Source organism: Equus asinus, chromosome 4 (genome assembly GCF_041296235.1).
Source record: "Equus asinus isolate D_3611 breed Donkey chromosome 4, EquAss-T2T_v2, whole genome shotgun sequence".
Taxonomy (NCBI): Eukaryota; Metazoa; Chordata; class Mammalia; order Perissodactyla; family Equidae; genus Equus; species Equus asinus.
In genome coordinates, this window is record NC_091793.1 from 62,130,962 (window position 1) to 62,143,252 (window position 12,291).

The window sequence follows — 12,291 nt, forward strand, 5'->3', positions numbered from 1 at the left end:
AGCTATTATGTCTTGAAGTACACTTTCTGCTCCTTTCTCTTTCTCTTCCCCTTCTGAAACACCCTTTCTGTTATATTGGTTTCCTTTAGGATGTCCCGCAAGTCTTACGGTCTTTCTTCATTCTTTCCCTTCCTTTTTCTTTTTGCTCCTCTGACTAGATAACTTCAAATAACCTGTCCTTGAGTTCCTTGATTCTTTCTTCTGCTTGTTCAAGTCTGATGCTGAAGCCCTCCACTGAATTTTTTAGTGCAGTCGTTGTACTCTTTAGCTCAGAAGGTGTGTGTTTAGTTGTCTGTCTGTATTCTCTCATGCCTCACTGAGCTTCTTTAAGATGTCTGCGTAGAATTTGCTGTCAGGCAATCTGCAGAGCTCCATTTCCTCAGGGTCGCTACTAGAGCTTTACCGTGTTTGTTTCATGGTGGCATGTACCCCATCTCCAGCCCTCAGAACAAACCCAAAGTCCACCCACAGCCTACGAGACCTGAGGGGTCTGGCCCTGCTCGCTTCTCCAGCTTCCTCAGCTTCCAGCTTCTCCCGGCTTCTCTGCTCCAGTCTCACATCCTCCATCGCATCCCTCACACGGCCAAGCTCCCCAGCTCCAGCATCTTGTCAGTCCTGTTCTTCCTGCCTGGAAGGTCTTCTCCTGGCTGCTCGTTTCACTGGCTCCCTCATCCGTTGGATCTCACTTTGAATGCCAGCTCCTAGGACAGGCTCTCCCCGTATCCCCCACCTGAATAGCCCTCCCCAACTCCCCTTGATCCTCTACAGCATCATCCCACTCTTCCCTCTGCGTCCTTGTCACCATCTGAGACCATCTCGTCTGTCCACTCGCTTATTGTCTGTCTTTCCCAGGAGAATGTCAGCTCCCAGGGGCAGGCAGGGTGTCTGTCTTGTTTATGACTGTACTCCCCGCCATTCCCTGCAAAGTTCTTTTAAAAAGACATTTTACATCGTCACGTAACAGTCGATGTATACCGTGCCGTACTTGACTTCACCCTTTACTGTCTGTGAACATGCCGCAGTTTCTGAGTAGAAGTAACACTGCAGTGAACGTCTCTGTGCACAGCATCCTTTGTCCCTGCCTCTGATGATCTCGTTAAGCAATAGTCTCAGGAGTGGAAATACTGGATCGAAGAGCATGAATATTTTTCAGCCTCCTTCATGCACACTGCCATCCTGCGTTCCAGAAAGTCTGAACCCAAGATCTAACGGAAGTCCCATCGTTCCTGACTGTGAGGGCTCAGAGATGGGTCCTTTAGACTAGAGGTACACGTGGGTCATGTGGGGTCTGATTCATATTCAGATTTTGATGCAGGAGGTGTGGAGCGGAGCTCGAGAAGCTCATTTCCAACCAGCTGCTGGGAGAACTCCTCCAGAGGCCTCCCTCCTGTCGCATCCTTGCCTGCTCCTTGCCATCCCTGTCCGGGCTCCCTACTGACACGGCCCCTGGGCACCTGTGTCTCCACCCGGCCCACTGGCTCCCAGGCCAGCAGGAAACCCTGGGCTTGTCTCCACTCTGGCTGCCTCGGGCCCTGTCTCCACGTGGCTCTCAGTTCCAGGCTCCCTACCCCGTGATGTCATATGTGGCTCTCAGGGGTTTTGAGCTGGTTTCCCACCACTCGTAGGGTGAAATTATCCCTTCAAATCCCAGGATGCTCCACTGCCCTGTGTGGAGAAGTCCACGTCTGTGGCTATTTGTCCTGCCTGCTCCCACCCTCTACCTCCCCATCTTATGCCAACAGTGCCTCTTTTTCCTCAGAAGACCCCCTCCAGCCTTTCCTAGTCCGTGTGGTTTGGGGGAAGTTAACCGTCTATACACAGGCATCAAAGAGAAACATAGGACCTAGATCCAGCCAGTCAGTGCGTTTCATCCCTTTTGATCCGGTCACCAGGCTGAGGATGGACATGCGACCTGGGCCCAGCCATCCCGTGCTGGGACTTGCAATGGATTCCTATGAATGAGAAGCCCTCTCCCTCTGAGGCGCTGCCAGGGCACCTCACCCAGGCACCTGACAGAAGGGTGAGGCCAACACGGAAAGCAGAGCTAAGGGAGCTCCTGATGACACAATCTGAGCCCCGGGTCAGGCCAGGCCTGCCGCTGCCCTGACTTGCATGGGGATGGGGCGCCGTGGGGCGGGGACTAAAGCCGTCGAAGCACAGTGCTAGCTCAGGCGCTGATGCTCGTGTGTGATGGTGTGTCAGCACAGACTGAGGAGGGGAGAGGACTCCAGGGAGAGAAGCCCCAAGGGTGTGCACGCACACACGCGTGTGGGCACACACACGGCTCAGGCCAGACCAGCGCAGGTCATGAGGGGCTTGCAGCCAACAGGGGGAGCGCCGGTCCAGTGGAAGAGGGGGTTACCACGTTGCCGGGATCCCTGCGTGACGCACAATCAGCTTTGAAACGACAGTGAAAAAGAGGCAAGTTAGGCAGCCATTAAGAAGCGTGATGGGCGCCTGAGTCACAGCAGCATTTCATATGGGGCAGCGGCCCCCGTGGATCTCTAAACAGCCTTGAGCCTTCATCTCTCCCGAGGAAGAAATGCTCAGCCTTGTTATTTTTATGCATATTCAGGGCCTTCAAAGGCACCGTCTCCTGGGCTCCATGGGAGGAGAAGGGTCGGGTCAAGGTCACACAGCCTGTCGGTCAAGGGCAGACACATGGATGAGGTTTGCTTAGGAAAACCCAGGCCCCACCAGAGGCAGGTTCGGAAGCTGAAACCACAGGGCTCCTCAGCGCACGGCCCCTTCTGGGTCCCTCACCTAGTTCCGGGTTCCTTTACTGAGAAAGCTCCGCCCGAAGGCCTGGGTAAGTCCTAAGCTTTAGGCCCCACAAGGCGTGGATCAGCCCCTACTCCCAACGACACCCGACGCAGAGGCCAAGGCCGCTTCCCGCTTGCTTCTCCCTCGCCTTCCGGAGCCTAACCCCAAGGGCGCGGCCACGGACTGCTCACAGGGGCTCCCGGGCCTCTGCTCCTCCTCACTGGCAGATTCTTCCTATGACTGATGATTCAGAGCCTTGTTATGCCAACGACATCGACAGAGACCCATTCTGTTCGACGCTCACAGGCTGTTTTTCAAGGGTTCTTCATCTTCCAAACGAAACCAAATCCTCCTGCTTCGGCCCGGGCCAGTGAGGGGCCCAGCCCGCAGAGAGGGAGCGGCTCCGGGAGACCCTCAGCCTGCCGCCTGGTGGCCCAGGAGCCCACCCCCACCTGCGCGCCTCCCGAGGAGCCCTGTCTCGCCCTCGAACCTGTCAGGGCTGAGGCGGGCTGGAAGTCACAGCTGCAGGCTCTGTTGCTTGGCCCTGACTCAGTTTCCACCCAGACGTCCTCTCCCTACCCCTCGGGCCTTCCTACACTTTCATGGGCCTCCCAGTCAGCAGCCTAAAGGGATGCCCCTGCCCTTCCCGCCCCAGGGCAGAGGAGCCCAGCGCTGGCAGCTCTGAATAAGAGCACGGGGGCTGCGTGGGCGCGGTGGGGGTGTGGGGACTGGCCCCTGCCCAGAGCCCCCTGGGGGCTTCGCACCTTCCTCCCTGGGACAGGTGACCCTGCCTCCCTGGGCCTCCAGGCAGCCCTGTCGCTCAGGATGAGAGGACCCCGTTTCTCTCTGAGGACAGGACAGACGTGAAGGGTTTTGCAGAGCTGCTTCAAAGTGATGGTGATGGTGATAATGCTATAATGATAATTACCATTATTATAGCATGATCACGACTGGCATTGACTCAGACAGGTCTGCGCAAATAACCCATAACCAGCCTATCAGTGAAAACTGGGGTGAGTTTATCAGGAGCCAGAGTGAGGGTGAGGCGTTCGGAGAGCATGGCTGTCAGAACGGTCTCGTCTCCTTTCAGAACAAGCAGCACACGTCAAACACACCAGGATACGTTGCCATCAGAACATCACAGAGGCCTTCAGAGGCGCAGCAGCAGGTCACCAGGACCCTGCTGAGAGGACCAGGCCTCCCCCAGAGGGTGCGGGAGGGGGCGGCTGCATCCTCGTGTGAAGAGAGCGCAGTCCGGACTCACTGGTCAAGCAGATGCACGTCTCGGGTTGACAGGCAGTGAGTCAGGCTTTCAGTTCAAGCCGAGTCAGTTTAGAAGCCGAACAGTCGCCCCTTAGCCCTCGCTGTGTGACGCTCTCCCGTGCGCACTTAGCACAGACCCGGCCCCGTCTACTGGCTTTCCAATCATTCACGCTTTCGATCCTCACTCCGTCCAAGGAGGACGGTGGTACTTCTATAAATGTGTCTTTTCCACTTTCTGGGGCTTCTTTGCTTTTATTGCAACGGAATCCACGCAAATCAAACGGGATAGCGATGTGCGAAGAGCAAGGTCACCGTCTCCCCCCACCGGCCGCTCTCTCCTTCTCCACCCCTGTCCATTTCCACTCTCCTGGAGCCACCAAGGCACGTGGTTCCACGTATCCAGTCTGTCCTCATGCCAACACATCACGCACGTACAAGAAGGCTCTCTTAGAATTATGCTCCCCATTTTGTGCATCAGGAAAATGCAGCCCAGAGAAGTTAAGTGACTTGGCCAAGGTCACACAGCAGGCAAGTGGAGGAGCTAGCACTTCCTTGACTCCCAAGTTTAACGGCAAAGCCTGTGACTTTGCCCACCAGCCTACACTGCCTCCACAAGTCCTATCAGCTTCCAACAAAAGGAGTCGTAACAGTCGTAACAATAGAAAATGGCAGCGCACATGGAGCACTGAGCGTGGGAGCGTGTCACAAGCATTACCCATGTTCGTCTAGACTTTTCCAACGCCTAGCGAGGTGGCCCTGTTATTTGCACAGAGGAGAGAACTGAGGCTTCACGAGGGGAAGCCACTGGCCCAGGTCACACAGCTACAAGCAGTGACAGACCCGGATTCAGACTTCAGCCCTCTGACTACGAAGTCAGCCCGGGAAGTAGGTTGGGGTGGAAAAGGACAGGGTTTGGTCCTAGGTTAATGGGCAGGATGACCACTATCCCCAACCTGAACTCACACGGACATCTTCCATGCTTCACCTGGCCACCTCAGGGCCTTTGCACAGGCGGGTCCTCCCTGATTCTCACCTCTTCCTTGGCCTGCATAGCGTGTGCTCCTCCTTCATGAACCCTTCATGAACTTCAGCCTGTGCCACTGTACTCCCGAAGCCCAGTGGGGAATCAGGTGCCCAGGAGACTCAGAATAAACACGTGTTCAGTGAATTCTGCATTCCTCCAGTGGGAAGGCTGGACCAGGCTAAGGCGACAGGACGTGTGAAGGGACAGGGAGGGGGGTGCCGGGGGAGGGCAGGGGTCCCACAGGCCTGGACCCTGGGAGGCAGTAGGGAGGAGTGGGGAGTGTGGCAGGGCAGGAGGTGAGGCCCCCAGGATGAGCACCAGTGGAAGGCGGTAGGGAACCAGCAAGGACACAGCCGTTTGTTGTCTGAGCTCAGAGTGGGCCGCACGATTCCAGACAACAGCAGACGCCTCCCAAGCAGATCCCAAGGCCTCCAAGGACGATGCTGCCTCCTGCCTCCCCGAGTCAACTGACCCGTCGCTGCACGTGTCCCGGGAGGCCTGGGCTGGGCAGGTCCACACTCCAGGGCTGGTGCCGGGTGCAGACACACACACCTGGCTTGGGAAAGGAGTTCTGCACCCACTTCCCCTCCCTGCTGTGTGACGTCAGGCAAATCCTACCCACTCTGGGCTCGAGCTACCTCTGTGCATAACGGGAATAGAAAACACCAGAGAAGGAACAGGAACAGGGCATTTTGGAATAAGACAGGTGTAAGTGAACAATAAGCACATCTCCGTGTCTGGGCTTGACACGAGACAGTGGGGAACTCGTCTTTTTCTTTTTGCAGGTGTAGGAGAGGAAGACGTTTCCTCTACCCACTCTGGGTCCTTCTGACTGGACAACGTACTAAAATCTCATGGGACAAAATAACAGGAGGAAACCAGACAAAGCTTTATAACAAGCGGACATGGCAGAGACCCAGGAAAACTGAGCCACTCGCCAAAATGGTGGAAGCTCTCACCTTGAATGCCAGCGTCAGCTACAAAGGAGGCTTTGGCGTGGGGAGGCGGCTATGGCAGGTCAGCAGAAAGGCAAGTGAACGAGAGAAAGGCTGTCATGCAGATGTGAGTGCTTGCCCTCCACACTGACGGGAGTTTCTAGAGAGAGAAGGTCGTCCCCCTCTTCCTGGTACAGAGAGGAAGACCCTCTGCAGATGGGGATCGCCCTCACAAACGTCAGTGCCTCTTACGAAGGGTGAGTTCTCGTGTTCAGAGCTTCTCCAACGTCTGCAGGGTCTGAAAGGAGCCAGCCCAAAATAACCCTCATGCCAAAGAGACGTATCTTGGGGCGGCCACTTCAAGTCCCACACAGCGGCAAAGATTCTCCCTGGGCTAACATCTCTGCAATCTTCCTTTTTCCTTTCCTCCCAAGCCCCAGTGCATGGTAGTACACTGTAGTCATAAGTCCTTCCAGTTCTGTGTGAGCCACAGCCACAGCGTGGCTCCTGACAGACGGCTGGTGTGGTTCTGGGACCGGGAAATGAACCCGGGCCTCGGAAGCGGTGAGAGCGCTGAACTGGAACCCAAGGCGTCAGGGCTGCTCAGAGTGCGTGTTGTTGAATGAAGAGGCAGATGACCGAGTGAGTGGCTGCCCTCTTCCCTCCTTTCGCGTCACGACGAGACTCGCGTGCACTGAGTGCAGACGGCATCTCCTGCCTTTGCTGGAAGGCTTCCCCAGAGAGCTTCGTGTCCCCACAGGAGGGGCTCCGGGAGCCCTCCGCAGCAGGCCCAGCGAGGAAGGACGCTCCATGTCACACGACCAAGCCACCTGCCCCACCAGCTGGGACGGCCACCGTGGAGGCAGTAGGCACTGGGGCCAGCACGTGTCATGACACGGGCAGTGCGGCTGCCCGCTCCAGGGCGAAGAGGCCCAGAAGGTTCCTTCCGTAAATGTTCCCTCGTCAAAGATGTTCGTGGCACAACAGTCAATGCGCCCTGGATCGGGCAGAAGGCAGCGAGCGTCCTCCAGAACCGTAGACACGGTCCCACCGGAGCCGCCCGCCCTGTTTACACGCTTCTGCTGTGCCCTTGGTGACAGTTACGAACTCTTGGACAGAGGATTTTCGGAAAGGGAGGACGAGCTTAGGATGAGAATCACGCATCCCAAAGGTTCCGTGGATCCTGCACGGTGTGAGTCCTCGGTGGTGCTGAGTCGGGGCGAGTCCATGCTCCAGCGTCAGGCGGCTCACCTGCTGGGAACTGCCCAGCCTCCCCTCCCGGGAGCACCAGGGGTGGCCGTGGGGACGCCCCTATCCGTGAGATCCGGAATCCTGGAGCCTTCATTCCCCTGAGGCATTTCTCAGCCACCCCAATGAGCCCAGCCTGGAGCGAATTCTCCCATCTGCCCAAAAAATGAAAGGGGTCAGGTCTCGGGGGAGGGAAACCAGAGTGTGTGCAGGGAGACAGCCAGCCAGGAGGGGCGGGGCAGGGAGCAGGGGGAGTCAGGGCCCCGGGGAGGGCGGAGTGTGGCTCTCCACCACAACCGCTGAAGAACTGCGGGTTTCTCAGGATGGAACCTTGGAGCCCAAACGACAGAGCTCCTGTCCCTGGAGTCTGGGCTGGTGGAGAGGGCGTGCAGAGCAAATAAGGGACTGGCCTGTCTCCAAGGGCCCTTCAGCCATCAGGAGACGCCAGGACCCTGAGATCTGACTGTCCCTCTCTGTTAAGGCAAGTCCAGAAACTCCTCCTGGGGGGCAGTGTGGTCAGCGGGGCGAGGGCTGTCCTGCAGGTGACACAGCCCCAGGACGCATGCACTTCTGTTAGTCGGTGCTTGTCCTTCCACAGGAAGCATCCACACAGCTCAGCCCACTGCCTGGTCCCAGGACGGATGTCAGCAGAGTTCAGCAGAGAGCCGCTTGCTCAGGGCTTGGTGTGTGCGAGGCTCCTGGAGGGGACAAAGCGGGGGTCAAGAGACCCAGGCCGCAGCGTCAGGGAGGCAACCAGAGAGGCTCCTGGGAGGAGGCCTGAGGGCAACAACTGCCTGGATGACAGCACAAAACGTGTCTCCCTTCCTCCAGAACCTGGGGTGGGCTACGCAGGCCCCACCCACACGACTGCAGGCACGGAGAACTGCCGCTGTGTGCAGGACACAGCGTATAGAAGCCAGGACGAGGGACGGGACACATGCTTCCTGTCCAAATGACATTTTGGAGGGAAATATTAGACACTTTCTTCTTCCCTCCTTCCCAGCTGAGCCTCAGAGGCCAGCAGCGCCTCAGCCTCCAGGCTGAAGTTCACCGGGGAGGGTGGGGCCTGGGGAGCAGCTGTGGCCACGGCCAGGAGGTGCTGGAGCAGGGCCAGCACACAGTGGGTCTGTTTCCATAAAAGGCTGTGGAGTGAAGACAGAGGGGAGAACGTGATGGCGTGTGTGGGACTTCAACAGAGAGCACTGACAAAGAACGTCCAGACCACAGGGAGCCACGGTGGGAGCCGGAGCAGAGGAGCGACAGGAATGGACACGGGGCTCCCGCCGACACAGTGCTCCAGCCGACTAGCCAGGTGTGCACAGCACAGCAGGACGACAAGAACAGACACGCTACTGATGGGCACTCACTGAGAGAGGGTGAGGGGCCAGGCCCATTTTCAGCCCTTGGTGTCGATGACTTCATTCTGTCCTCACGCGGTAAGTGTGCGTGGTGGGGACCACCACTGTCCTGTTTGTTCAGACAGGCAAAGCGACCCCCCGAGGTCACCCTGCTGGTTGCAGTGTCCCCGGGTCCCTGCGTAGCGGCTGTGGGCCGGCGTGTCCAGGGGGCCGATGTGCTCGCTGCCTCCCGGTGTGTGTCTGGGAAGCTCCTCAACATCCTGGGCTCAGTGTCCCCATCTGGGCCCCGGGACTGACCCCTGCCCGGCTCTCAGGGCGGCTCTCTCTGAACCCAAGACCATGTAGGACCGTCCCAGCACTGCAGGCCAAGGCCGCCCTGGGGACCCTCACAGTCTCATCATCTTCAGGAGGCAGGAAAAACCTCGAAGGGTTTCCTTGAAAGGCCCCTTGAAGCCAACTTGCTGGCATTTTGAGATTTTTCCTCCTGAGATGAACATGGAAGGAACTGCCTAGTGCTAACAAACTTTGGGAAACTACCCCTTTGGGAAAGCTTTCCTTCACCAGGCAGGGGCAGCAAAGCAAGAGCCAGGGCCCGCAAAATTGCTAGCTCCCCATTAAGAAATGGGTGGGGCTTTTGATTTGGGGCTTTAGGTAGGGGAGGGTGCCTTGGCCTTCCTGATCAGTGTTTTCCCATGGGCCTGTGTCTGGGGCTGCTTCCAGCCGAGGAGACAGAGGGTTTCTCAGATGAGCGTCCTCGGCTGTTTGTCTCCACGGAGGAAGGTGCACTCTGACGTCAGGGAGCCGAGGAGCTGGGCCTGGGTAGCCTCGGTTTCTGGATATGGTCTGGACGCTAGTTTCTCTGTAAAAGGACTTCAAGGTCCTGCGATCAGCATGACTTTAGTGGGAGCCCAGCGTGAGCCCATCTGGACTTGAACAAGTTGCGAATTCCATTTGGCTCCATAGCTCAAGGGGTCAGAGGTCACAGAAACAAGCCTTTACCTATGAGTGTCACTAAGGACCCAGGGCCCTGGGGATGTGGGCCTTGAGTTTTAGCCCATCTCTGCTGGGTTCTCTAAAGGGGAACTGACGGCGGGGCTGATGTGAACTCAGAGCCGGTCCCACCTTGGCCCGGCCAGGCACCCCATCTCCCACCTGGGAAACGGGGAGCAGTTAGGGATGGAATCCTGGGGAAGAGAAGTTCTTTTTCTGTTGGGCTGCTGACGGGTGCTGAGGCCAGCCCGGGAGTGGCGGTGGAGAGCTCCCCCTGAGCAGGACAGCAGCACAGAGGGCAGGCAGCCAAGCCAAGAGGCTGGGAGGGCCGATCCCTGCTGATGGCGTCGAGCACCCAGGTACAGCCTCACCTGAAGCTCTCGGCCTTTAGACAGCCTAGTTACAGAAATCGTTCTCTCCTGCTTTGTTCGTTTGCTAGTTCAAGCCCCTTGGGTTTCTGTCACAGGCTATCAAAAGAATCCTGGGGCTGGGTCGGCAGCATAGTGGTTAAGCTCCTGCACTCCTCTTCAGCGGCCCCAGGTTTGCAGGTTTGGACCCCAGGTGCAGACACTCACATCGCTCATCAGCCCATGCTGTGGCAGGTGTCCTGCCCAGAAAATAGCAGAAAATTGGCACAGATGTTAGCTCAGGGCCAATCTTCCTCACGACAAAAAAGGAAAAGAATAAAGCTTCTGAATGAAGGGGCACCCTGACCTCCTGCCCGTCTCCCACTGAGCGGGTGCTGAGCGGGGGGCCTGGTTCTGAACACAGTGAGGGGAATGAAAGGGCCAACGCGAGGGAGACCGGGGCGGGAGGCCGTCACTGTGGACTCAGGAGGCTGGGAAGGCTCCTCCGAGGAGGTGACGTCGGAGCTGAGCCTTGTCTGGGCCATGTTTGTAGCCTCTGGAAACCTGAGGCTTTAACCTCTGGCCCACGTGCGCATATGGGACACGCCTTGTCCCAAGTCCCTTCGGCTCAGCCTCCTGCCTCCCTTGTCGCACCCCCACCCCAGGAAGAGCCCTCCTTCGTGGGCCCACATTCCAAATACAAACCGACCCATCCAGGGGCCATCCACACCCCAAGCACCTCCTCTGCTGGACACTCACACTCAGGGCCACGGGCCCCCTGCCCTTGTCCCCCAGGGCAGGCACCGGACAGGCGGGACCGCCCCCTGCCCCGGAGCCTGTGAGTTATTCAGACCAGCCCGTCTGAGCCTGCTCACCCTGCCTCGCTGTTCCTCCCCGCAGAACCCACAGGACAGACTCCTGCCGGCAGTGCCCTGCTGTTTCGCCTCCTGACCCCCGGGTCTTCCCGGGTGGCCCTGCGTGGCCCTGCGAGCTCCGCCTCGGAGAACTGCAAGTAATCAACTATCTTCTCAATGGCATCGTCTCCGGGTCCGCTGGCCTTACTGAACCGCACATGTTCCCTTGTCACATTCTCTGTGAAACCTGCCCTCCCAGACCCTTTGCAGACGCTTAGCCTGAACAGAGGAAGAGCAAAGGAAGTGTGCGCCCTGTCACAGCATCTTCGACAAGGTGAACCTGGAATAGACACTGGAGTTCCTTTCCCCATCAAACGGGAGGCTCCAGAAGAGTGGAGGGCACATCAGGCATTCCACGGACAAGACCAGAGCCCCGGGACGTCCCGAACGTCTGTCTTCCCAGGCGGCGGGCTCGGGGCCAGGGCTTGACCGAGTCCCAGGCTCTGCCCGCCCACTGAGCCTGGAGTTTGGTGGGTTTTTCGGATTCAGCTTTTAATCTTGTCACTTTAGCAGACAGCCGTCAGTTCCTAACTCAACTTTCCAGCAATAATCCAGTTAGAGGGCAGCTCCCTGAGTCAGGTGACGAGAATCTGCGGACATCAGCAGGGAGAGACAGTTTCAGCCCAGCCTGTTTCAGAACAAGGGGTGTCTTTGGGAGAGAGTGGGGGTGCGCAGTGTGGGAGGACAGAACAAGGGGACGCCCTACGCCCTGGGGGGCACCAGCGCCAGATTTGTTTCCTGGGGGCATCGACCTTCACGCATTAGATTTCCAGGACAGCGCCACGAGGGGGGAGTGGGTTGGAGCTGAGCTTGGCTGTCACCCCACGGAAAGGAGGGCTGAACACTGCAGGCAGCTGTGGCCCGGGGAGCGGCCTGACCCGAGGGAGCCCCCAGAAAGTCACCTCCAAGATGGCCATCCTGGTCAGGACAGGGTCCAGCTGCTGGAACAAAGGCCCACGGCAGAGTGGCGCACAGAGCTGGCCCCTCTCCCGCGCTCAGTCTGGAGGCACACGGTTGGCGCTGGTCTGGCAGGGCTGCCCGGGAGGCTCCTGTCCCCGTTGCCCTGTCATCCCAGAGGAGTCGCCCTCGTCCGTGTGGTCAGGACACAGCTCCAGCCTCAGAGCTCGTGCTCCCGGCAACAGGACAGAGGGAGATGCAGATAGAAGAGCCTGCTTCTCTCTCCTGGGAAATATCTGGAAGCCACACAAGTCACTTCCCTTCCCGTCCTGAGGGAGCGCTGGGTTCCATGCCCAGCCCACTGCAGAGCAGGCTGGGAACTCTATGTCCTGGGTGGCCACATGCCCAGCCAGGAGTCAGGGGTTCGGTTGCTCTGGGAGGTGGACGATGCCATTGGGAGCCACCCGGACCTGTCTGCCACACCCCTGGTAATGTTTTCTCCCACCACCCCACCACTCCACACCCTGAGTTGCTGTTTTGTGTAAAATGACC